The 25,288-nt window shown below is 30.6% G+C and overlaps 1 protein-coding gene across 2 annotated transcripts in view; it reads right to left on the bottom strand.

The window, feature by feature from the left end:
* LOC108909161 (transcription factor SUM-1) overlaps window positions 1-24,378 on the bottom strand; it is a 116,730-nt gene extending 92,352 nt beyond the window's left edge. Inside the window, exon 1 of one of the 2 annotated variants that reach the window (XM_018713405.1) lies at window positions 24,282-24,378. The gene's annotated coding sequence lies outside the window, so the exon portion shown is untranslated. Of the gene's footprint in view, window positions 1-23,978; window positions 24,056-24,281 lie in introns of those variants that run through there. The other variant, XM_018713406.1, reaches the window with a different exon arrangement.
* Window positions 24,379-25,288: the final 910 nt, after the last annotated feature.

The raw sequence follows: 25,288 nt of genomic DNA, 5'->3' as shown, positions 1-25,288 counted from the left end.
AAATGCCCTGTATATCTGTAACTTATTTAAATTCCTTACTTTCTCTGATTGCAAAATATACATGCCCAGTATTTGTTTTCATAGTTAGCTCAATATTTTGGTTTATTTATTGACCTTGCACGATGGAGTGAAGAAGGGCCTTGGAACCAGAGCTTGTGCTATTTAAATTTACTAAACATATTTTTAACATTTTTATTAAGACAAAATATCTAAAAGACGTTCTATAATATATTCGTCTAATTCTAGACACAGGATCATACTATTCCAAGATGTTTGTTACAATGTCATAATGAAATGTAGGTATGTAGTACCTACTAATTATTTCTCTCAATATTTTTCTTTTAAATTTTATAAATTATTCGATCATTCTTTGTCTTTTTACCTTTCAGTTTATATGCATGCACATGTCGATTAAAGAATTATTCTTTTGTAAGAGAAATTTGGTTAAAAAAAATGTTTTTTCCTAGGAGAATATGGGATTACCATAAAATATTTTTTACAGTATACAATTTTTAATAGAAATTAAAAGTTTAGAATATTTAATTTTGAAAATGTAAAAATGCCATAGTTCGATGGTAATATTTACCTACTGGTTGAGTTGGGTAAATAAAATGTGGTTAAAATTGTTATTTATCTTCACGTTAAAAAAATTGGATTATTGGGGGCGTGATTCTTTTTAAATAGATACCAAAAACTTTTTTAATTACACAACAGACAGGACGTTCCGTTCTTCGTCAAGAACTTTTTCAGACATCTTTATTAATAATCATTTACACACAAATTATTAAAATTATTGGAACGTTGAATAAGTTCTCGCCGTTTTCCAACAGATGGCATTACAAGAACTGCATGCGTGGAATTTAAGATGTTAATGCACCTATGAAGAAGTACTATAAGCAAGCTTGAATGAAAGTGTAAACTACTTTTTTTTCAAGAGTTAAACATGTCTAATTTCTAGCCGAAAAAAGGATATTTGCGGAGAATTTTACTGTATTATTTTAACCAAAAGAAATTTGCAGCTAAACCACACAGAATTCTTGTTGAGACTTACGGCGACCATGCCCTGTCACAAACAACATACAGAGATTGGTTTAAACGCTTCAAAAATAATGATTTTGATATTGAAGATAAGAACGCTCTGGCACAACGAAACAGTTTTAAGATGAAGGACTATGACTAGAGGCATGAAGACTCATGTCAAACATTAGCTGAACTTACAGAATCATTAGAAGTTGATCACGCAACAATTTCGAAACGTTTGACAGCATTAAGAATGATTCAAAAGCAAGGACATAGAGTGCCGTACCAGTTGAAGCCTAGAGACGTCGAACGGCGTATTTGCAAGTGTGAACAGCTGCTTCAACGACAGAAAAGGAAGGGTTTTTTGCGTCATATTGCGACGTGATGAAAAATGAATACGCTACAATAATCCTAAGTATAGAAAATCGTGGGCAAAACTAAATATCCATGGTTCCAAGCTTCTGCTTTGCATTTGGTGGGATCAATTTGGTGTAGTTTATTATGGCTCAAACCAAATGAAACCGTCATGGAAGATCGCTATCGACTACAATTGACATGTATTCGACCATTGAAGAAAAATAAACGAGCAGAGAAACGACAAACTGATTTTGCAGCATGACAACGCTTGGCCACATGTTGCAAAACTGATGAAAACGTTTAAATGGGAAGTCTACTTCCCACCCGCTATTATCACCAGGCATTACCCCTTCCAATAATCATTAGGTCCGATCGATGGCACATGACCTGGTTCAGCAGCACTTTCATTCTTATGAAGATGCCAACAAATGGATCGACTCTTGGATAGCCTCAAAGGACGTTTCGTTTTTCCGACGTAGAATTAAAATGCTGCCAGAAAGATGGGAAAATAGTAGTGGCTAGCGATGGATAACACTTTCATTGACATTTTTTTTACTAATTTTTTTAAATAAAGTATTACTTTTCACGAAAAAATAGCGAGAACATATTCAACATTCCATTACAAAAATTTGTTTGACATCATATTAGCGTATACATGTTCCAACATGATTTTAAACAAATGTTTGTAATTTTAAATTCCGTTAAGTTATTTTAGGTTCCTGATCAAGAACGGAACGTCATATCTATTGTGTAATTAAGAGATTTTTGGTATTTATTTATAAAGAACCACATCGCCAATAACAAATCTAATTTTTCTTCAACAGCATGTATACAGGGTGAGTTAAAATTCACTCCCCAGCGGCCGGATATATATTCTAAAATAAAACAAAAATGTAGAATACTAAAATCTCGAAAGCGGGGCCGTTTTCGAATAAATTATTAATTTTAGTTGAATAAATGCGCAAATTTCGACTGACTAATCAAGTTGGCCGGACAAAAACAAGGAGTTTTCAATCACCACAACCTTCATTAGTGGTATTATGAGAATCCTCATGAAAAACGTCAGCGGAATCAGCAATACGTTGGTTTGTAAATGTTTGGATACGTATTTACGGGAAAAGGATCATAGGTCCATATTTTTTGCCAAGAATACTGAATGGTGAAAATTACAGTAATTTTTGCGAGAACATGTTGCCAGGTTTATTAGAAGATATTCCTCTACAACAACGTGCAACTATGTGGTTTCAGCATGATGGTGCGCCCGCACATGCCACATTACAAGTACGACATGTTGAACCTAATAAATGGATTGGACGGGGTGGACCAACACCATGGCCACCCCGGTCTTCTGATTTGACTCCGATAGACTTTTGGTTATGGGGATACATAAAAGAAAAGGTTTATTTTACTGTGCCTGTTGGCAGGATTCATGAAGCAGTAGCGGAAATAAATGAAGCTAATTTCTGTTCTGTTGCCAGGAGTTTCCACCACAAATTGCAGAAATATATTAACGAAAATGGTAATGTTTTTGAAGGTTAGCCAAAGCCAGAAGGATCTTCGTTTTTGCTATTTCTTATTTTGTATGAATTTAAATGATGGATTGTAATGGTGTTAATATTAACGAAAAAATTATAAATTTGAATTTTTCTTTACAAAATTTTCCGAAAACGGCTCCGCTTTCGAGATTTTAGTATTCTACATTTTTTTTTATTTTTTATTTTAGAATATACATATATCCTGCCGCTGGGGAGTGAATTTTGACTCAACCTGTATATCGCTGTAGAAAAGAGAGAATACCCAAATAAAACGACGCGGCAAATATCCATTGTTTCATTTATAAAATACATGTTTCATTTATATTTTAGATTTTTTACACTTTGTTGCTTTTTTATGCATTTCTTTGACATCATAAATTTCCTAAAATTAGAGTATTCACCGTCTTATTTCTAGATAGAAAACGAAAAAAGATAAGGTGAGTAGAATGTTAAATGCATCCATCTATTTTATTTTTGATATTTGAGATATAATAAAGGGACGTAAAAATTGACAACACATCGTAATAAATGAATTGGGATATTCACACGTAAAATTAAAACGTATTATATTATATTGTACACGTATATTTTAATCACATTTTCTAAGTTTTAGGTTATATACTTTTATTCGTCAACATATTATTCTTTCCAATAACCACGTAAATAACGTAATATATAACTTAGAAAACGGGAAGATCAGTGACACAATTGCATATGTGACCGATTTCGGGGCAATAAAAAGTCATATGTCGCTGCTGTAATATACGTCGCTTTAGATCCGAAACCCTCACAAGAATAGAAATGTGAATTCTTTGTTCTTATTTATGTATTATGGGCACCGTATAAAACGGACGGAGGAATTTGTTTATCGAATCTAATTTGATTTACTCAGTTATTTTTAAGTCCCAAGATTCAAAATAAGATGTTAGGTAACTTATTTGAGATTAACAAAGATATATCGCTGAATTAATCGACAAAGATGTGTGATAAAATTCTTGTGTGTCAGTCGGCTAATGTTTCCTTGGAGAAATAAAAAATTTATTGTATTTCTCTTCTACGAAAAATGTTTAACGCGTTTTTGACAAATAAATACGGACTAGTAGTTTGCAGTAATTAAAAGTTTTATACAAAAATTGTAACACCTGATACTATGAAGATGAAAACAAGATACTAAAGACTTTATTTTTTATGGCGTATACCATTCTTTTGTTATTATTATTCTATTATTCTTATAAGTGGTGTTCTAAAATTCACGCAGGAAGTAATTTTGTTAGAAAGCACAGGTTTTTAATTAATAATTGTAAATTTTTTATTGATTCATAACAGTACAACATACGTATGGAATAGTATATCGGATAAATGGCCTTGACGGCTTTGCTGACACATACGCACCCTTTTCTCGAAATTTTCCATGACCGTTTTGCATAATTGCCACTGAATTTCATTGATACAGTGCTCAATCTCCTTCTTCAAGGCGTGGGTGATTGAATTTGTTGGCATAAAACATACAAAAAGAACGAAAAATTACCCGTTTTACGACATATTTTTCCTTGTAACATTGAAAATAAGTCCTAAAACAAAAGTCATTCCTTATTTTTTCTTTATTTGACGATTTTCTATAAAGTTACAACAGCGAATAAAAAAAGTTGAATTTTGCGTTAACAATCGGCGAAAAATAGTAGAAAATCATATGTATATTTGGAGCAATTTTTAAAATAAGTAAATATTTATAAATATTGATGAAACTGTGAACAAATAGTAAAACATGTCAATTCTGCCTTAAAAATTTTGCAACATCGATCGCGTGGTTTTCGATTGACAGGATTGTTAATTAAGAAAATTTCAAAAAGTACCTTGGGTTTAAATTAAGGTTTAGAAAAGGCACACAATTTTTTAGAGATACTTGTTGTCATAACAAATATCAATACCTACTAAAATTACCTATTTTCACACTTTTATAACCATTTATATTTTTTTTTTAATTTTTCAACATTTTACCCTATTATAAACAATTACCTATTTATTGCCCAGGGAATTTTCTATGCAAGTGACAAAATCTTGCACACATAAATACTACGTCCTAACTTCTTGCTTTTTAGCCAAATACGACAGACTTCTACTGTGTAGATTCGTTTATTTTTTCTATATTGATTTAAACTTTTTTTAAAAAATAACATATTTAATTAATAAAATAATATTTTATTTTATAATAGCAGAACAAAATTTCTTCAAATTTATATCAGAAGAAAATAAATGCAATTTAAAATACTTTTTTAGCAAGAGCAGTTTGGTTGAATCTAATAATATAGGAATAAAATTTAATTAAGATTTTTCCACATCTCTATATCTCCATATTATCAGCGATATAACTTGTGTTGTGTAAAAAATATGAATAACATTTAACAAAAACGTACGTATCCTACTTCTGTAAATATATTTGCGCAGTATCTTCTATTATTAATCCGTTCATACATAATCACAATCAGAAAAACATATCGCTTACAATCTATTGTATGTTTAAAAATATCAATTCTATTTTCACAACGAATAAAATACCGCAACGAAGAATTTGAGCCAATTTCTGTCCTGGTATAAAACCGTCTTTTTATTATTTAAGCGCCTTGTCGTTAGATTTATTAGGGTTCAAAGTTATTGTCTTTTTGCTAACATTAATAAGAAAGAACAAGAAATATTAATATTAATTCTTAATCGAAAAACGACATAGTCATATTATATTTACAAATTCACATTATATTTATATAATATATTAATAAAGGTATTGTGGATATTTTTACATAAACATATTATGTGCTTCGATGAAAATGCATTAAAAATGTAATGTAATATCACAGAATATATAGCTACGCTAGCTATATTCTGTGGTAATATAATTAAAATTACATGGAATATATACAGTGGGTAGGTATACGATTTTTGTAAATTTAATGTAATTACACTGCAATTTTACATAAAGACTGATATAATTTTCTATTTCGCTAGATCAGTTATACTCAAAATATGGCTCTAAGGTTGCTTAATACTCTATTGCCAAAATAAAACAGGAAACTGTCAGTTTTATAAATTTACAGTGACAGCTAATGTATCTTTCACGTAAATGCAACTCTTCGTATTAGTGCATTTCATGTAATCATATCTCTAATTACAAAAATTACGCTATGTAATTTTACAGTAAGATTACATTTTTCTGGGAAAGTAATTGATAACTTTGCTTAAATTTTTAATCCATCTCAAATGAAATTTTATAATAGAAGATAATTTTTTATAATATTTTACCGAAGTTTCCAATGCAATGGTAAATTTACATTTCAATTAACATTGCTGGCAACTAATAACCTATATTAGCTTTTGTAATTTTACGATATTACAGAAGTAAAATATACATGTGGAAAAAAAGGGATAATATATTATTATTATTATTTTATAGTTGTAACTATAAAATAAGAACAGTCTCAATAGTAGATATAGGTAGTCGGAAAAAATTATTTTGTTTTACAAAAAAATAAACATGAAATTTTGTGGAGGATGCATATATTAAAAATAGCCCAAATGAGATTGTTTTATCTGCACTGGAATGTATCCGATACACATTTCTGGACCGGTATATATTTTATTTGGATATTTTTAAACCCACATTATTGAGGCTCGTTTTTGTTGACAGTCTGACTACCATTTCACTAATAAATTGGGTACAACGCTTTTAGCCCAGCTTCCATTTTTCTTCGGCGACTCAATTATGAATTTCATAAAAGCAAAAACTCTCGTTTCCTCCGACACGTTTAATTTATAACACAACCTCGATAGAGCACCTGCGTTGGATCGCAAATGGATTTTAATTATTGTCAGATAAAATACTAATCAAATATGGCGTATCTCTCCATAATCTTTGCAAGGAGTTAACTGTTCTGAATCTGTTAGTTGTTTTCTTAGTTTATCAAATACAATGGAGCAATAGAGAACGTTTAAAAAGAGAGATAAATTCGTTTTATATATCAGACCAATATGCATCTTTTAATAATAACACAGACACACAAAATAAAAAAAGTAGGTTGACTTTGAGACTCCATTAGGCTATCTACAATGTGTTTTGACGCATTAAATTCGAATCCGTTAATTTTACTTCAGCACCAACAGGATTTACCGAAAATTCCGCAAAATCTTTTAGAAGGCGACTAATGGACATCAACAATGATTTGAATAAATTTATTGAGACCGAATAAAGCCATAATCTTATGTACTTTAATGCCGTGAATATTGGTTTGTCTTCCTGAGCGTCCTCAATTAAATTATTTGAGAAAAATCGCTCTACATACATGATCCTGCAATAAAAAAATGATATTCTGAATAGCAACACCTCGTTAATTAAATCTGAGTAAACTCCGTTCCTTTTTTAAAGATAGAGATTAATAAAGTCGATTACGTCACATGAAATTTCAAAGCCTACTTATTTTTTTCGCTGTCAAATTTGACAAAAATCAATTCAGCGATATTTAAGAAAAAATTAAGTTTGTACAAACTGTCGAGAAAAAATATATTGTTAATTGTAAAACATAACATAACATAAATGTATCAAAAATATATATTTTGTTATTACACTGTAAAAATGTCGGTGTGAGTGAAAGCAATAAAGGTTCGGAACGAATCCATTGAGTGAAATTATTGAGTACATACATTTTTACTCAATATCGAGCATTTTGATAATTGTACTCATTTGTGATAATATTTTAACTAAAACTGAGTTTTACTTAAATATAGATACCCGTTAAATAAATTCTGCAGAAAAACTCGTATTTGGTGTACTTGTAGCTAAGTAAGAGTAAATGTTTTCCTTATTGAGTGACGCCACCCCATTCTATGGTTGTCATGCGTTGTCTTTGTCTATTCCCATGGTTCCCATTAAGTTATCTCGTGGCGTGGTGTATGGTGTGTAGTGCTGGATAAGTGTACATTAATCCAGTTATTGGTGAAAATTATGTTTAAATGCAGTGGTTTGATTACGATAATTAAAAACAGTAATATATTGAGTCTCGATTAATATTTGGTTAAATAAACGGATAGTTTAATTGTTACCTATACTTACTTACGTATCTGTAACGTACAATATAGGTTATGACAATCTATTCGTCAGATCAGTTAACCAATTCCTTTAACCGAAACCTAAAACATTGTCTATAAAACAGATCTGTGTAGAAACAACTGCGGCAATTTAATAGTTTATGACTTTAATACAATGATATTTAAATTAAAATTTAAAGAGAATATAAAGTGGTGCAAAACCACTCCACAAATTAATTAACTGGAAGCAGCAGCGGAAGCTGGTGCAGGGGCGGGAGGGGGGTGGGCTCTCGGGCGCCGTCTCCCTTGGAAATTTTCATAGTACAAAATTACTCAATAATAGGACAATTTAAATCATATCAGAGAAAAAGTCAACTGTTAATCGATTTTACCCACTCAGAATAGAGTCAAAAGTCACTCACTTGATAGCAGAAGCTCGGATTTGAGTAAAATTCATTCCCTTCTGTTGCAATAGTTTCACTCATAAAATTTTACTTATACTCAAACTAATAGAGTGAAAATTTCAGACGGCGAAGCTTGAAAAATATCTTGTTTCAATATTGTCGGAAAACAAAGTCACAAACGTTCTAAACTTGAATATTCATTTTTGGCTATCTCAAATGTAATGCATTTTTTTCAAAAAATGGCTTTTTATAAAGAATATCTTTTTTTTTCGTCAAATTGATAATAAAAAAGTTTACCTATTTGTAGAGAATCTAAATAAGTAAAGGACGTTACGAATTTAAACTTAGACTTTATTTTTAATTCCATGTAACATTTTTCCATTACATTTTTCTCTAAAATAACAATTAATTGTACACGGTGATTCACTAACTTTTTTGTTTTAAGAGTAATAAAAAAATGTGAAATACAAAAGTTGCAAGATTTTTGATGAAATTTTCGAAAATGATAGTAAAAACAAATGTCCAAACAAAATGGAAAAAAACGCAGAAATGCCAGAAAGAGGTCTAACAATTACAAAATGTCTTATTTTCTTAATAAAAAACCTTCTTTTAATTTTTTAATATTATCTCGTTTATTGTTAGAGCTGGACCCAACAAACCCTATATGACTATGCTCGACAGGGAACGTTCTATCCAAATATGCAAAAATATACAGGGTGTTCCATTTAAATTAACAAGTTAACATCCGCGGCCATTTTATTTTTACTTCCTTTGTTTTTCTATTATCATTTTGGAAAACTTCACAAAAAATCGTGTAACTTTTGTATTTTACATTTTTTTATAACTCTTAAAACAAAAAAGTTAAAGGGGGGGGGGGAGACAAAAATATAGTAACCACCCTGTACTTCTCTCTTCTCAAATTTGATTAGTTTACTTTTGACCACCCGGTATATGCTATCTCAAGTTTGAGAAGTTTAATACAATTTTTTCAAAAAGCAGAACTTTTTATAAAGAATATCTTTATTTTTTACTCATTACGCACGATCGCTTTTAATATTATGATCCGCGTTAAAGAAAATTTATAAGTCCAATTTTGTGATAGCTAAAGTTGCCTGTTGTTAATTAAATTAATTAATTTTAATTAAACTATTCTTACCATACGCGAAATACAAAAAAAAAAAACAAAATGTTACACCCTATGTTTGCAAATCAAAAAGACGAGTTGTGGATTACGTTTGTATGTAACCAACTTAACCAACAATTAATGCCTATAGAGCGACAGAACGTTGAAGCGAAACAGCTGATTTCCTCAGTCGTGTTGAATTTTGCAATTGGTTTCAAAGTTAAAGCGTAGCGGATCGCAACTTTATTAACAAAGTGCTATGGACGAATGAATTATTTTTTAGCAGTACTGAAATTTTAAATAGGTAGGTACCATACTACTCTTTGAAAAGCAGTAAGCACTAGGTATATGTACTACAAACTGAATAATTATTAGGATAATACTAGAAACTCATATTCAATTATAAAACATAGTAAAAACGTTAACAATATTAAAACTACTAAATTGTAATAACCTAACAATAACAAATAATTATTATCGTTGTACACTTGTTTTTATTAACAATTAAATAATACTTAATGTAATGTAAAAAATATATTATTCATTCATGTGTTTAGGTAAAAATATATGTTTTTACAAGCTTTTTACAAGTTTTTATTTAACTTGTCTTGTTAGTATGGGTCAAATCTTGTAACTGAATTTTAAAACAATTATCCCCAACAGATTGAGTTTTGCATACACTTTAGTTTAGATGACAATGCATGGTTAGCTAAGTGACGTCATTCTAAATCCAATATAGCGGACTCCCAAAGATGGCGGATCAGTTATTTTTTACGCATCCCCATCAAATGAAAGGGTTTGCTCAGAAGAATACGAAAATAAAATGACGTCACTAAAGGCTTGTAAAAAAAATGTACATGAAATTATTTCCTCCTTATCGTTCTCTATGGATTAAAAATGCAGTAAAAGCTAGGTTAGTGACCGGTAGGTCAATATTTACTCTACACTCTTCATCTTCGTGGGTCAGCGCTCAAGAGCGGTCCGAGAAGAGGTTTAAGTAATAATTTGAAAATTTTTTTTTAGTGTAAATATGCATTTCTAAATTCTTTTAATCGCATATTCGTATTCTATTAATTTTCCCCTACCTACCAAAATTAATGTCATTATGACTGAATCACCCTGTATAATATAATAAAATAAATTGATAATTCGTAATCAACCAGACTAGCGCTAACAATTTTTAAAAAGGAGCAAATCCGTTCGCTTTCCAATAGCGACGGATCTGCCTTTAACGCATCGTCCCGAGCTATTATTCACAGCCGACGAAAAACAAGTTAGAGATCAGTCAAAGGGAGTTATCGTTTCTATTTTTTATTACGGTTGTACAAGAAAAACCCGCGCCATCCCAATTTTTCTCTCGAGTCCCATTAATATCGCCCACGCTGAGTATTCTAAATCATCCAGTTTTACTCTTATCTTATAAGAGACAGCGCGAAATTTACCTACTTCTTTATTTTAAATTGTCTTGAGACAATTAATCACGGGGATATCAAATATATAGTATAATCGCGGGTGGCGTACCTTGAAGTTGTCAGAAAAAGAACGTGTTCGTAGAGAAATAATAGCTCGCTTTTCGCAAAACACTATCAATCGTTGTCAGGTCGAATTTGGTGAGGACTTCGTACTCGGGCGAGTGTCAGGCTTTATTAAAAGAGAACAAATTTAAATTAGGAATATTAGTTATAAGAAAATATCGTGGCACGAGGAAAGACACATTCTATTGAATAGGTAGTGTTGCCAACGAAAACTGTGATGTTTAGAGAAATTAAGTGGATTTTATGTTGATTTTTTGTCCGATTTTCGAAGTGCGGGTAAGTCAATATAAGAAAAAAACTTTCTAAAACGCTTCTCACTGTACAAGTTACAAAAATCATAAAACTGAAAAAAATAATAATAATAATAATAGTAATAATAATAATATCTCTACTCCTCATTCTAACTACGAGAATTAGCCCAGAAGTTGGAGACTTGTGCGGGAGAGGAGGCGGCATATTATTATTACGCAGGCCGCATTTGCGCCCAGGAACGACTTATGTTGGTAGGTCCTAACCACCATTCAGTGCAGGAATGAGGGAAACCTGGAAAACCTCATTAATTAGGGGGGTGGTCAAATGCCAATCGGTGTCAATCTCTCACATTGACCCAAGCCAACATTCTTCCACCCTACCATACCTGCACAGAGGGTGCCAATCCTCCGTACAAGCATAGCTAATCTACGGTCTACCGGCCGCGGGATTCGAAACCCGGGTAGATCGACACATCGATTTAAGTACTGACGCCTTAAACCGTGCGGCTATCGACCGAATAGGAACAGTAATTGAAAAAAAAAACATAAAAGATTAAAAAATCTGAAGACCTTAAGATTATTTGGAAGTTTATCGTGTTCAAAACATGTAGAGTACAAGCCCATCGGAAATTTTCAAGGGGTCATTTGACCCAGCACGAATTACTTATAAATCAATACTACCACATATAACAATAAGTTTAGAAACTATGCCGTCAATTCAAGTTATATACACAGATAAATAGATACATAGATAGATATATACATACATACATAGATACATAGATAAATTCTTAAGCGACGCCGTACGTACTTGCTGATACAGGGGTTAGGAATACAAGACGCAACCCTCTATTTGTAAGTAGCGAATGGGAGGGTGATTTGAACCAAGATCAAAGTCACTAATTTTAATCCTATTTTATAAAATATTGACATTTTTGGCCATATCATACATTTTTCATTAAACATGTGATTATTATAGGAAAATTAATTTCCCTCTGAAAAGTAGGATTTACTCGGTGAAAAATTTTTGTATGGCATTAAAATATTTTGTTAATACTGACAACATTAATCAACAAAAACAAAATGCTGTACAAAAAAAATTGTTCTAAATGGCTTGAAATATATTTTTGCAAATAAGTATTACTTGCAAGAATTAATTTTATTTTTACTACTATTTTCTCTTTAATACAAATTATTACTATTGTACGGCCTTTCTATAATAAGATTTACAATATCATCTAAAAATATTTTTCAGTAATGCCGTACATATTTGTCGATACAGGAGTGAGAAACCTCGGATGCAAACCCCTATTCTGACCCTTATGGTTTCCGATCATTGAAAAATGGTCGGCATTGTTGGTAAAACGTTATTTAANTTCATGTTTATAACCGACAATCTTAAAGTTGTTTTTGTAACAAATGCACTATTAAATTATTTTTAACTAATTTTAAACATATATTGTATGCCAATGGCTTCATCATAATTTTTGCATAAATAAATTGGTCAAACAATTGTAACAGATGTTGCAAATATGCAAATGCGAGGGTACTGTTACTTCAAAACATATTTATATAGGAATGCTCATGAATATTGAGTTAAAATTAATTGATTATTATTATATGTATTTAAAAATAATACTTTCTTGCACGCCATTAAATTTCTAAATTTCTCAAAATATTTTCTCGATTCCCTATACACAATTTTTTTTAATCTTAAAGACGATGCCATCATAATTTCTACGGTATAAATTAATTTTCTCTTAAAATTAATATAAAACTAATTTTGGACATAAACAGTTTCGGAGAATTGTTCCAACGAATATGTACGGCATTGCAATTTTCATTCTTTATGTTATATTTCTAATGAAAATTTGTAAATGCCGTATAGTTATTAATGACCTAAAAATGTGGTAAATATTTAATGAAAAATATGTAAATAGCTATGTAAAATCCACTAGTTAAAAATGGTTGTTTTTTTATTTTTTTTTGGTTTATTTTTTTACTTATGAAAGATCAATTACAGCCATAACATTTTAAATATAACATTTTTAGTTTATAACAAGGAATTTTCAAAATATTGTAAATTTTTAAAATGTATTTATTTGTTTTTTTTTAATTTGTACCATTAATTATAACCGGCCATGATTTAGTACGATAGTTTTTGGTTATATTTTATCAAAAAAGTGGTTGCCGTACAGGAATTAATGATCTTATCGAAAAAAATAAAACTCAATTCCAAAATATAAGTAATTGTTTATAAACTTCTGCATTAACCATAATTTTCAGACGGCATTGTTGCTAAGAATTATTTGGAGAGTTAAATAATCATGTGAAATCGATGCCGTACATTTTTCAATGACTTGAAACAATAGGGGCTAAAATAGAGGGTTGCGCCCTGCATTTTTAACCCCTGTATTTTTAACCCCTGTATCAGCAGATACGTACGGCTTCACTAAAAAAGTTATCTACATATCAATCCGAAACTTACAGTATAAATGCCGTACTGTTGCATCGTTGTTCCAGGAAATCCCATATTTCAAAAATCGTCATCTGCACTCAAAAATAACAATATCACGAAAACTAAATGAGATATCAACATTCCAAGAACAAGTGGTTACAGAGTAGGTTATACGTAACGCAATGCTGCCAACCGCAAATCATTAAATATCTCCATTAGCGCGTAATTCAATGTGATTCACAAATTATCCAAACAACTATTGCCTATTTATTTAGTATTATTGTGGTTTTTGTAGTGTTCATATTATCGTGGTCTATATTTGCATCAGTCTTACAAGTGTTCAAAATAGCACTGTCGCTCTGTAAAAGCTTCGCTGACTTTTGTTGAGCCACCACTAAAATCGCTGACAGTGAAAAACGTTTGGAAGCATCGGATACGACCAGTTACACTACACAAGGCTACTACGGAACGTATTAGAGGGCCATCATTGTCTAAGGAGCGATTCCATCCGTAGCAGCCTTAAAACCGAATAAGAAAGAAGAACCGAAATGAACATCAGGGCGGTCTTAGAGGTTCTGGTTGCAGCTCTACCCCCACAGAGCCTAGACCGAGAACGACAAGTTCAGATTAAAGGTTCCTAGTTAATTCTAAGGCAAAGCAATGTAAGTCTGTAACTTACGGCGACCAGATACAGAGGCCACGACGTAACATACAAAAAACTATCGTTTATTCTTTTCATTTTTTCTGCATTGCACATCCAATAATTTTCTTTGATAAATTGTTAATCACTCCTACCTATATATGAGTTAAAATAACTATAGCAAATATGTCCTTTAAATTGCAGCTTTAAGATCCTATTATCCGAAAACATTTATTCTCTATTACACTACAAATAGAAATATAGTAAAATCACAACAATTAAAATGCAAATGAAATGGAACATCTTATTATTGTAAACAAATATTTACTGGCAAAATGCAAAGTGTAGAAGTATTCAATTGGATTGAAAAATTACATTGTAATGTAAAATGTAAAGGTTCTAAAATTACTTTCGAATATGTCATTTCACATTCGAAATATATTAAAAACAGATAAATTTACCAAATAATGATCCAAAAGGAAGGTAGATTAAAAGCAGATAAATTTATAAAATAATTATCCAAAAGGAAGTAGTTTTATATAAAATTATAATAGATACCCTATTAGCTAGAGATATAATTACAACGACTATGTGTTAAAAGTAAAATGAAACCAGATGTTGTACTGAAAAAAAAAACTGGTACCTACATAGTTATCTCCATTTGAAAGAATAAGTTCTAAATCACATAAAACAATTTGCAGCAAAGCAGTCGTGCAAGAGATATCAATAATTATATCAACAAACGAACTGAGACCCGATGGTGATCAGTGTAAAATTTACTTTACAGGAATGGAATCTAGAAACCTATGACTAAAGCGGGAGAGGGAGCGGTTTATTATTATTCAGTAGACATTATAACAGCACAAACTTTATTTTCGAAGGTCTTGTAGAGTTAACGATTAAATTATGTTCATGTTGTACTTGTAATTAAATTTCATGCTTCATTTGAAAAGAAATAGCTTGTTTATATAAGAGATTAATTGTATTTCGTTTATCCCTAAACGAGGGCGAGGGTGAAATCCAATTTCTTTTCTGCGGATGATTAATGCGTCCGATAATCTGATCCAAGTCGCATAACTTCAATATATTAAATGTTTAATCCAATTTATTAACCATTTTCTAAACCGACGAAAGCCGCAACGAGCATAATACCGCATTCGGATGTGAAAAATGGGAGAATTACCATTTGGAAGAGGTTGCTTTTATTAAATTTTATTCGTAAAACGTAAATATGCATAATATATTTCCGCAACATTTTTTAAAGGACATGTTACTCGCAGTATAAGTACTATAATTGATAACATGTTTGTGTAGAAAGGTACGCTTATGAAAATTTTCACTAATGTTTTGAAGATGGCAGTTTTATAGCAAATGGCATACAGGAACCAAGATCTTTGCCCAATATAAATATGAACATTTTTTATATGTACGACCTAAATCAGCATTTTTCTTAGTATTATTTAAAATAAAGTTTTTTTTATACGCTTATACTCTTTAACTGGCAAAAATTCTGCTATGCACAGAAAGAATACATTTAATTTCATCTCAACATTAACTTTTCTTCAGTTTGATGCAATTTTTTCAAATGAAAAAATTTCATAAAAAATTAAAAAGTTCCAAATGCAGTGTGTAACTTTAAGTGGGAGCCAGTTTTGTGGGTTCCCCTGAATACGAATTTGAATTTTTTTAAATCAAAGTTATAATAATTATTTTTTTAAACTGCACTTTAATTCTTGTGTTCGATACCACTGTCGACTTAAATCGGGACACCCGTAGTTAGCGTATCAAGTTGTATTCTTGCATTGTCAGTGTTGCCAGTTTTTTTTATAACTGACGGACGTGTTATTTTAAATAAAAAAGAAGTACAAGAAATACTAACCTGATTCATATGAAATATTTTTTAACATCGTTTGAAGTTTTTACAAACAATTATGGGTTACTATTTTTTTAAGCAGAGTGTATATTTAATTTGCACATCTCAGTGTCAACGACCTCTGACATTGATCTAGTTTAGCTGAACTATATTACTGGCATTGTCATAGTTCAAATTTAAGCAGAATCCCATCATGTTCCGAACGATTCCGAAGGGAATGTAGGTTAGCTACAGATGAGCTCTTGAAATGTCCTACCGTCTTTGTGAAGCGGGAACTACAAATTGTCTTCGACTTTATTGGTTTAAGAGAAGGTGTTCGTAAAGTCCCTTTGTGTGATATAAGTGTATAACCTTATAAAGTGATTTATTTCAGTGTTTAGTAACGGCACAGCGTAATTTTATGTTTTAATTTTCAAGTTTTTTATGATATTATAAAAAAGCATCTATACGAATCAAGATAGAGTTGATATGGTTAGAACCCACTTTTTGTCCGGAGAAAACAGAAGACAATGTCAAATGGATTATCTCGACCATCAAGTACTGACTAAGAAAATGTTTGTAAGATTGATTCAACGTTTATGAGATTGTGGGAGCTCTTAAAACCAATACACTAATGTTGAACGAGAACAAATTCAAAGGATGAGAAATTTTGAACCAGGAATTTTAAACGCCGTGGAAGAGAATCCTGGTACGAATACTCGAAGATTAACCACAAAATTTCAAGTCTCATATGCTGTGAAAATCAGGTGAGATTATTTACTTATTTTTGTTTATTTCATTTATAATTATTGATTATTGCTTGAGTTTTATGTTAGATTACTTGTTAAGTACTGTTTCATAGTTTATATTATTTAAAACAACTAAATTTTCGCTTATGTGGGATGGTGATGCTCCTGCTCAACAAAAGAAACGCACCAAAGAGCAGTATCTCACGGCGGGTAGTGTGACAATTTGCTTTTTAAAAACTTTTCCTTTAAATTATGAGATTTGACAACAATGCAGAGCCCAGTTCCCAATTATACGCTAAGACTAAAGCGCGGTTGTTTGAGGTCAAAACTAAAAGAAGGTATAAAGAAAATACGTTTTCGCGACGGAATTTGAAAAGTAAATTATTAATACGCGTTTCTGAGGGGCAAAGGTTTAAAAAATGACAATGGGAAGATGACTGTCAGTCAAGACAAAATCATTGCCCGTAAGAAGGGCACAAACACTATCTTTTTTACCATGTTCATAAATTCTAAAATACATTTTTTAAGAACATTATGTAAGCAGTTGTATATTAGTAACTTCTTCATTATTTAAAAAATGTATTAATAGATTTGAGGGTGTCTATATTTAGTGAATTTATTTTAAATCTACGAGTATATCTAACAAAATATCTACACTTCTGAAACGTTAAAATTAAGTTAAATATTACATTTTATGACATATGGCAGGAATTAATTCGACACTGCAAAAAAACGCGTTTTATATCATAAAAGAAAAAAGTAACTTCATAAACCAATCACATACATGTTCGACTTGGGCCATAATGCATCATCACAATCGTACTGCTATAGACAGTCTTGTTTGTAGTCATTTAACATTTAAGCTTCATTGTTCATGGGAAGAATTATTTTTTTTTGGTTTTCATCGTTTTCAACATAATACTGCGACGTTCAACTCTCTACAGTTTGTTTGATTACAGAAATTCCTAGATAAACAAGCTAATGCAGAGGTTGGATAGTTTGGAAACTTACCCGCATGTTTATAAACCGACGTCAATCATTTCTGGACACGCAAATGGTTTTAAATGGGGCATTTCGTAAAATTCGTATAAACACGAGCATATTATATCAGTTTGAATTGACGTGCGAGAATTTTGAATAAATCATATCTCATTAGGTATAACAGGTGATTTTTTTAACCTGAACTTTTAAATATCTCGAAAAATAAGCGCTCTACGAAAAAATGTCTATTATTAAAATTTAATCATTCCGCGAAGAAAGTACATTATTGTTAAAATTTTTCCTTTGAAAGAAATAACACAAACGTTAAATGTAAACATAACAAAATAATTTTATCAAAATAATTTTTTATGAAAAAAATTATATCTTTAAAACAAAATACAAAAAAATACATTCCTGAAAGCAGATTTTATCAAGCACTCCGATAAGTCATAAGCGGAGGAAATCGTGTGAGCCAAGTATCCCAAAGAAGACGCCTGTTCCTAGGTTACAATAACAGTAGTTTCTTGACAACTCATTTTTCAGTAATTGATAATTTGAGAAATAAAATTAGTTTTTTTTGCAGCGAAAACGTGTTACTTTTTATTCCAAACGTATTGCAAAATCGTATGCATAGGTTGTCAGTAGGAGAAATCGAAAAAATTGAATTTCATCCATTCATTCATCATTTAGGAAAAAAGTTGTGACCCATATTAGGGCCAGTTTTCACCCAAATAGTGGTTTCTGAGAAATATAGATTTTTTTGTGCTTGCCTGTGAATAATCCGCGTAGTAGTTTCCCACAATATAATTAGTTGGAAATGTTCGTTATATGTTAAATAATATTCCAAAATTATTTGCCAACCAAATTATTTTGTTTTTCCATAAAAAAGTTCTAGTTAAATATATTTACATTATAATTAAGAGGTCAAGTTATTATTATTCATCTAAATAGTCGTAAAACTATATTTTCGCAAATTATAGACATTTTTTTAAGTTATATGTTATATTCATGGAAATGATTGCAAATCAAAAGTTAACAATTATATATTTGTCAAGAAAAAAATTAAAATAAATAATAATTCGCTGTAAAATTAAAATTAAAAAAATCATTATACTGACTGATTTCTTATCAAATTAAAGGCATTAAGTAAGAAATAAAACTTAAAATTACACGTAATTGATGCGAAATTACATTTAAGTATACCTAATAATTTGTTAAAAGAGAAAATAAAAGTTTGTGTGTTAGGTATACTTAATAGAAAATATTAAATTTAAAAATTTATAAAAGCGCATTGAAGTTGAATTTATAAAAGGGTTAAAATAAAAGTATTTATCTAAAGCTTTACTTTCTTCTCATTTGTCGTAAGACAATATTTCCGTTACAAAATGTGCCTCACTTCTCTAAATAACATTTTACTAATTGCCAATTAAACAGTATATTCGTAGCTGTTCAATATAAATAATTTTTTTTGATGACGATGGTGGACATAACACGTATTAGGTTTTCATTATTTAATTACTATTGCACCAGTACATGTCTTTTTAAACGTAAATCTGCAATGTAACAAATCATTTTTATTATCCACCTATCGGATTTGCCATGTTCTGGCGAATTTTTCAGTGGACATATTCAAATATACAGGCAACAACAGCCAATGATTATTTATAAATTAAGGCCGGTTTTTTGTCCTCTACTAATAAATCTACTTGCCAATTATATCTATATCTGTCTCATAAAAGAAAGACAGTAGAAGAAAGTGACAGACATAGATTTAACCGACAATTAAACCGGAAAATAACGGTCCTAATTCTTAAACATAATCATATAATTTTAACATAGGTAAAAACGGTAAACTAACATCTATTTTAAACGTATTATTACTAACATCAATCGTATTTCAATTTAAAGAATAATAAGAAATCATCTTACGACTCGATCTGTTCTTGTTTAAAGAATTACATGATTATTATATTACAGCCTTTAATAAAACGTTCGAATTCGAAAATCAAAAATAGAGAAAGAAAAAGTATACTTATGCATACATAATTTAAATAAGTAGAACATAAAAGTACAGCGGCGGAAAAGTCTTGTATTATTAGTAAATATCACAAATTATATCCGACGTTTCGCAGCATTATAATTTTGCTTGTTGGTGAACATGAAAGGATATTTTAACTTAAATAAAATTTGTTTTCATTTTAATCCTCGAACAAAAACAATGAAATTTACTATAGCAATTTAAATCATTGCAATGGTAATTTTACTGCTGTTACTGTATTGTTTCACACAACATTCTAACCCTCCTATCTTATTGCTTTCATATTTAGAAAAGAATTATTCGAGTCAAAGTTGTAAGAAATTTTCTTGTAATTTGAAAACTAAGCTTAGAACATTTCTGATTTATTTATTAAATCGGAAGTTTCTTTGAATAGAACACAGTGTAAATTTTTTGACATTTGGATAGAACGCTTTATCAGAATTGCAATTATATAAAATTTGATGGATATATCTCTAATAATAAAGAAGATATAATGGAAGATACTAATTGTAAGCAATAAACTCCTTAGACTCTTTTTGCCGAATATCTCTGATTATTAGAGACAGACCTGTTAAACTTTATATTACAATAATGTTAAGGAAGGATTCTATACAAATATGTAAAAATATACAGGGTGTTCTGTTAGCAACATTTATAGGTTTGTCTTGTATTTCAAAATGCAGCATTCAATTTTTTCTCTAAGTACAATTTTGAAAATTTCCCATTATTTGGACCCATACATAAGTAGAATGTAAAACAAATTCCGGGAATATAATGAAAAGAAATTCATCCTCGACATTAAAATGCATTTCAGTCCCTTAATAAGTACTATTGCAGCATCTTAAATGAACTGTTTTGATATACAAATGTCAAATTTTTAATATTTTAGAATACAAAGTGTTCAAAGAGATTAAGTTTTCTGATACATAAAAATCAGAGAAGTGCTTTTTTAATTTTTGAGGTTATTGAGGAACTTCACCTTACGACTCAAAAATACCCTTGAGTGAATAAATATGTAATAAATGAAGAACAAAATTCGAAAGTTAGGTAAGTATACAGTGTTAAGCTGTTCGAAAAACAAAATTCATCGTTATCTAAGAAAATATAATATAAAACCGTTTGAGCCCAAGTTCTTTCAGACATTGTGAGAGGGTAATGAAAAAAGGCGAATCGAATTTAGTTCATGGACACAGGGAAATTATTTAAATGATGATAATTTTCTGAGCAATATTATTTTCACTGATGAAGCTACCTTTACGACAAACGGAGTAGGATCTTCTTAAAATATCAGATTTTGGAATGAAAATAATCCCAATTTTGTAATTGCAGCAAAACGGAATTTCAAAGCACAGGGTATTAGGTCTCTTCTTTTTTTTGTAATAACTAGTAGTAGTATTTCTTCAGTTTATATACATATATTATACAAGATATTCCTTTATTGGAAAGAAGAGATATTTATTTACAATTGGATGGAGCTCCAATCCATAACACTTCCGCAGTCATTAATTGGCTTAATCACCAGTTTCGGAATAAGTGGATTGGGAGTCCAATAGTACAATAGCCAAAAAGATCCCGTGATTTGTCCCCTATGGACTTTTACTTTTGGGGTTTTATAAAACAAAAAAAAAACAGACCAAGGAATTTGGATGACTTAATGAATCACATAAGACAACCTTGTGCAGAGATTACTCCACAACAGCTATGTAAAGTACTTTAGAATTTAAGAAGACGATTGGAAAAATGTGTCCGACTAGAAGGAGGTTTGGTGGAGAAAACTAAAATTTAATTTATATTAACATTTTGCAATTTCTAGTTTAACAACTTAGTATTTATAATTCATTAAATTTCTTGTACGTTAATTATTATTTTTTCTGTGGCCGCAATTAAATGTGTTAAATTTATAGTGTCTGTATTTTTTCTTTAGTCGATTGATACTTGTTTTCACTTCCATGGCAATCTTTGACTTGCTTATTATAATTTTTAGTTGTTTAATTTTTCGAAGTTTAACATCCCATAAAAAAACACTCAATAGACATTTGTCGATCTTTGGTGTATGGGTATTTTGATGGATGTTGAATAGCCTGGTAACATTATCTTTTTGATAAAAAAATGCCTAATACCACTTTCTGGAAAAACTACTCTTTTAAAAAACGCACTATATACAGGGTATTTCAGAAAGACCTCCCGTAAATTCAGGGAGTGATAGTACCACAAAAATTTTTTATTATTAACTATATGTCTATCTCCTCTTGTTTTCGAGATACAGAGTCACAAAATAAAAATTTTTAAATAGAATTTTTACGAACATTTCCAAACGGTGCAAAATATTTTTATGAAATTTGGTATTCCGTGGTTTTTAAAGACCCCAAATACGCTGGTGTAATTATTTTTTGGATATTTCATAGAGGGAGCTAGTTACGCTACATTCCTATTACATTTTAGGTTCAAATTTTTTGTGGTTAGGTTTTCAGGTTAGGGCTCCAATTTCTAATGTACAATTTTATTTTCTAGAAATAATGTACTTTTGTTATAACTTCCTAATGTGGACGGTTTTCAAGAAAAAATGCTTTTAATTGAACTCTTACAATATTACGGTGTAGAAAATAGTGACTTTTCTCAAAGTAGGCTTATGTCAAAACTTATTGATGAATGTCTCAAAAACAACGCATACATTCTCAGTAATATTTTAAAGTCTAATTAACTTTATATCAAAATTTTAGTGACTGTAATTAGTCATTACTAACTACAGTCACTAACAATCANCGCTGCAAAATATTTTTATGAAATTTGGTATTCCGGGGTTTTTAAGGACCCCAAATACGCTGGTCTATTTTTTGGATATTTCATAGAGGGAGCTAGTTACGCTACATTCCTATTACATTTTAGGTTCTAATTTTTTGTGGTTAGGTTTTCAGGTTAGGGCTCCAATTTCTAATGTACAACTTTATTTTCTAGAAATAATGTAGTTTTGTTAGAACATCCTAATGTGGACGATTTTCGAGAAAAAAGGCTTTTAATTGAACTCTTACAATATTACGGTGTAGAAAAAAGTGACTTTTCTCAAAGTAGGCTTATGTCAAAACTTATTGATGGACGTCTCAAAAACAACGCATACATTCTCAGTAATAGTTTAAAGTCTAATTAACTTTATATCAAAATTTTAGTGACTAATTAGTCATTATTAACTACAGTCACTAACAATCACTAAAATTTTGATATAAAGTTAATTGGATTTTAAAATATTACTGAGAATCTATGCATTGTTTATGAGACATCCGTCAATAAGTTTTGTCATAAGCCTACTTTGAGAAAAGTCACTTATTTTCTTTACAGTAATACTGTAAGAGTTCAATTAAAAGCCTTTTTTTCTCCCAAACCGTCCACAATAGGAAGTTCTAACAAGAGTACATTATTTTTAGAAAATAAAATTGTACATTAGAAATTACAGCCCTAACCTGAAAACCTAACCTCAAAAAATTTGAACTTAAAATGTAATAGGAATGTAGCGTAACTAGTGCCTTCTATGAAATATCCAAAAAATAATTAGACCAGCGTATTTGACGTAAAAATATTTCGCACCGTTTGGAAATTTTCGTAAAAATTATAGGTATTTAAAAAAAATTTTTTTGTCGCTCTGAATCTCGCAAACAAGAGGAGATAAACATATAGTTCATAAGACAAACAATTCTTATTTTTTGTCGTACTATCATCCCCTGAATTTACGGGAGGTCTTTCTGAAATACCCTGTATATAGTGTGTCCCGTTTTTTAAAAGAGTAGTTTTTCCAGAAAATGGTATTAGGCATTTTATTATCAAAAATATACTATCACCAGGCTATTCAACATCCATCAAAATACCCATACACCAAAGATCGACAAAATGTCTATTCCCTGAATTCACGGGAGGTCTTTCTGAAATACCCTGTATTTGTGTTAATTGTCTAACAATGCAAAAACACATACCAGAGAATTAAAGTGATTTTTAATTCGTCGGATGAACTTCACTAAAATACTATTTTAGTTCGTTTTGAAACGGTATTTCTTAAATAGGTACTTAATGCAGAGATTTTTTTGAATAAATTTAATAATTCAAAAGATCCTAAACATCTGACGACTTTCTATTAATAATAATTATTATTAGCTACGTAACTAATTATTTCATAAATTCAAAACTGAGACATTTTTATGCGAGCAAATCGGCTTAAGCCCCTGAGAAGTTAAGGAGAAAAAGAACGGTGCGCTCTCTTTAAAAAACTGGTAACATACTCTCACAAAACTCGTAAACTTCGCGCCGGCACTGAACTTCTCGCACGCCACACTCTCACAAAGATAACTCCCTCCCGTTTGGTGACATGTGGACTACTTAAGCCCCTAAAGATTACTAAATAGCCGGGACAGTGGGACACATCTCCAGAATGTATCCCGTCGCGCATCCTTGTCTAATGAGTGCAGCTCAGGAATATTCAGCAACGCCTTCCGTTTCCGATTGTTACAAATTAGCTGTCATTCCGTGTCAGATACGTTACTTGTCGGGGACAAATTACGTTTCACGTGCATCTGCCGTTAATACCGCAGCCGGAACCAATAAAAATAGTTTTTATGGAAATCGATGTGATTTCGATTACTGAGCGAGCTTATCTCCAACCACGCCTCGCCGAATCGACTTAGCCAATGGGGTATTTTTGGTGAGGAGATAGGTACCACGCCCATGGGGAGATTAGAACTATTTCAAAACATTTTGATTCACAGTCCGGATAGCGGTGGATAGGTGTGTAAAAATAAACACAGTTTTGAATCGATGAGGTATGTGTTTATTATTTGTTCGTTAATATGACACAAAGCCTACACCGGCACTCAAAACATTTTAAATAAGTATTTACGTTCTGTTCTTCTATTTTTTGGGTATTTTGCCACCTATGAAAAAAATTTAAACATTAGTGAAATAAATCTTCGCATCAATAGAAACATTCAAAGGTTATTTTAATGAAAATAGTTTTGCCTAACTAAAAAAGCAGACAAATAGAAAGTAGATCACTTTATATCGCTTACTTTAAAAAAGCTTCGAAAATATATCTGTTTTTGTCTTCTGAACTTTTTTTGTTTTCGTTTTAGTTACTACGACAGTTTTTTGCTTACTTTTGTCTGTTTCCATGGCTAGAGATATAATATAGGTGAGCGGTTCACCCCTAAAAAAATGCTTCTAAATGAAGGTAATCGACTAAATTTTTAAAACAAAAACCTACAGCATAAAACTTTTTATTTTATAAAGTGCC

This window comes from Anoplophora glabripennis, unplaced genomic scaffold (assembly GCF_000390285.2).
Source record: "Anoplophora glabripennis isolate ALB-LARVAE unplaced genomic scaffold, Agla_2.0 scaffold463, whole genome shotgun sequence".
In the NCBI taxonomy this organism is placed as follows: Eukaryota; Metazoa; Arthropoda; class Insecta; order Coleoptera; family Cerambycidae; genus Anoplophora; species Anoplophora glabripennis.
This window is presented reverse-complemented; position numbering and strand designations above follow the sequence as displayed.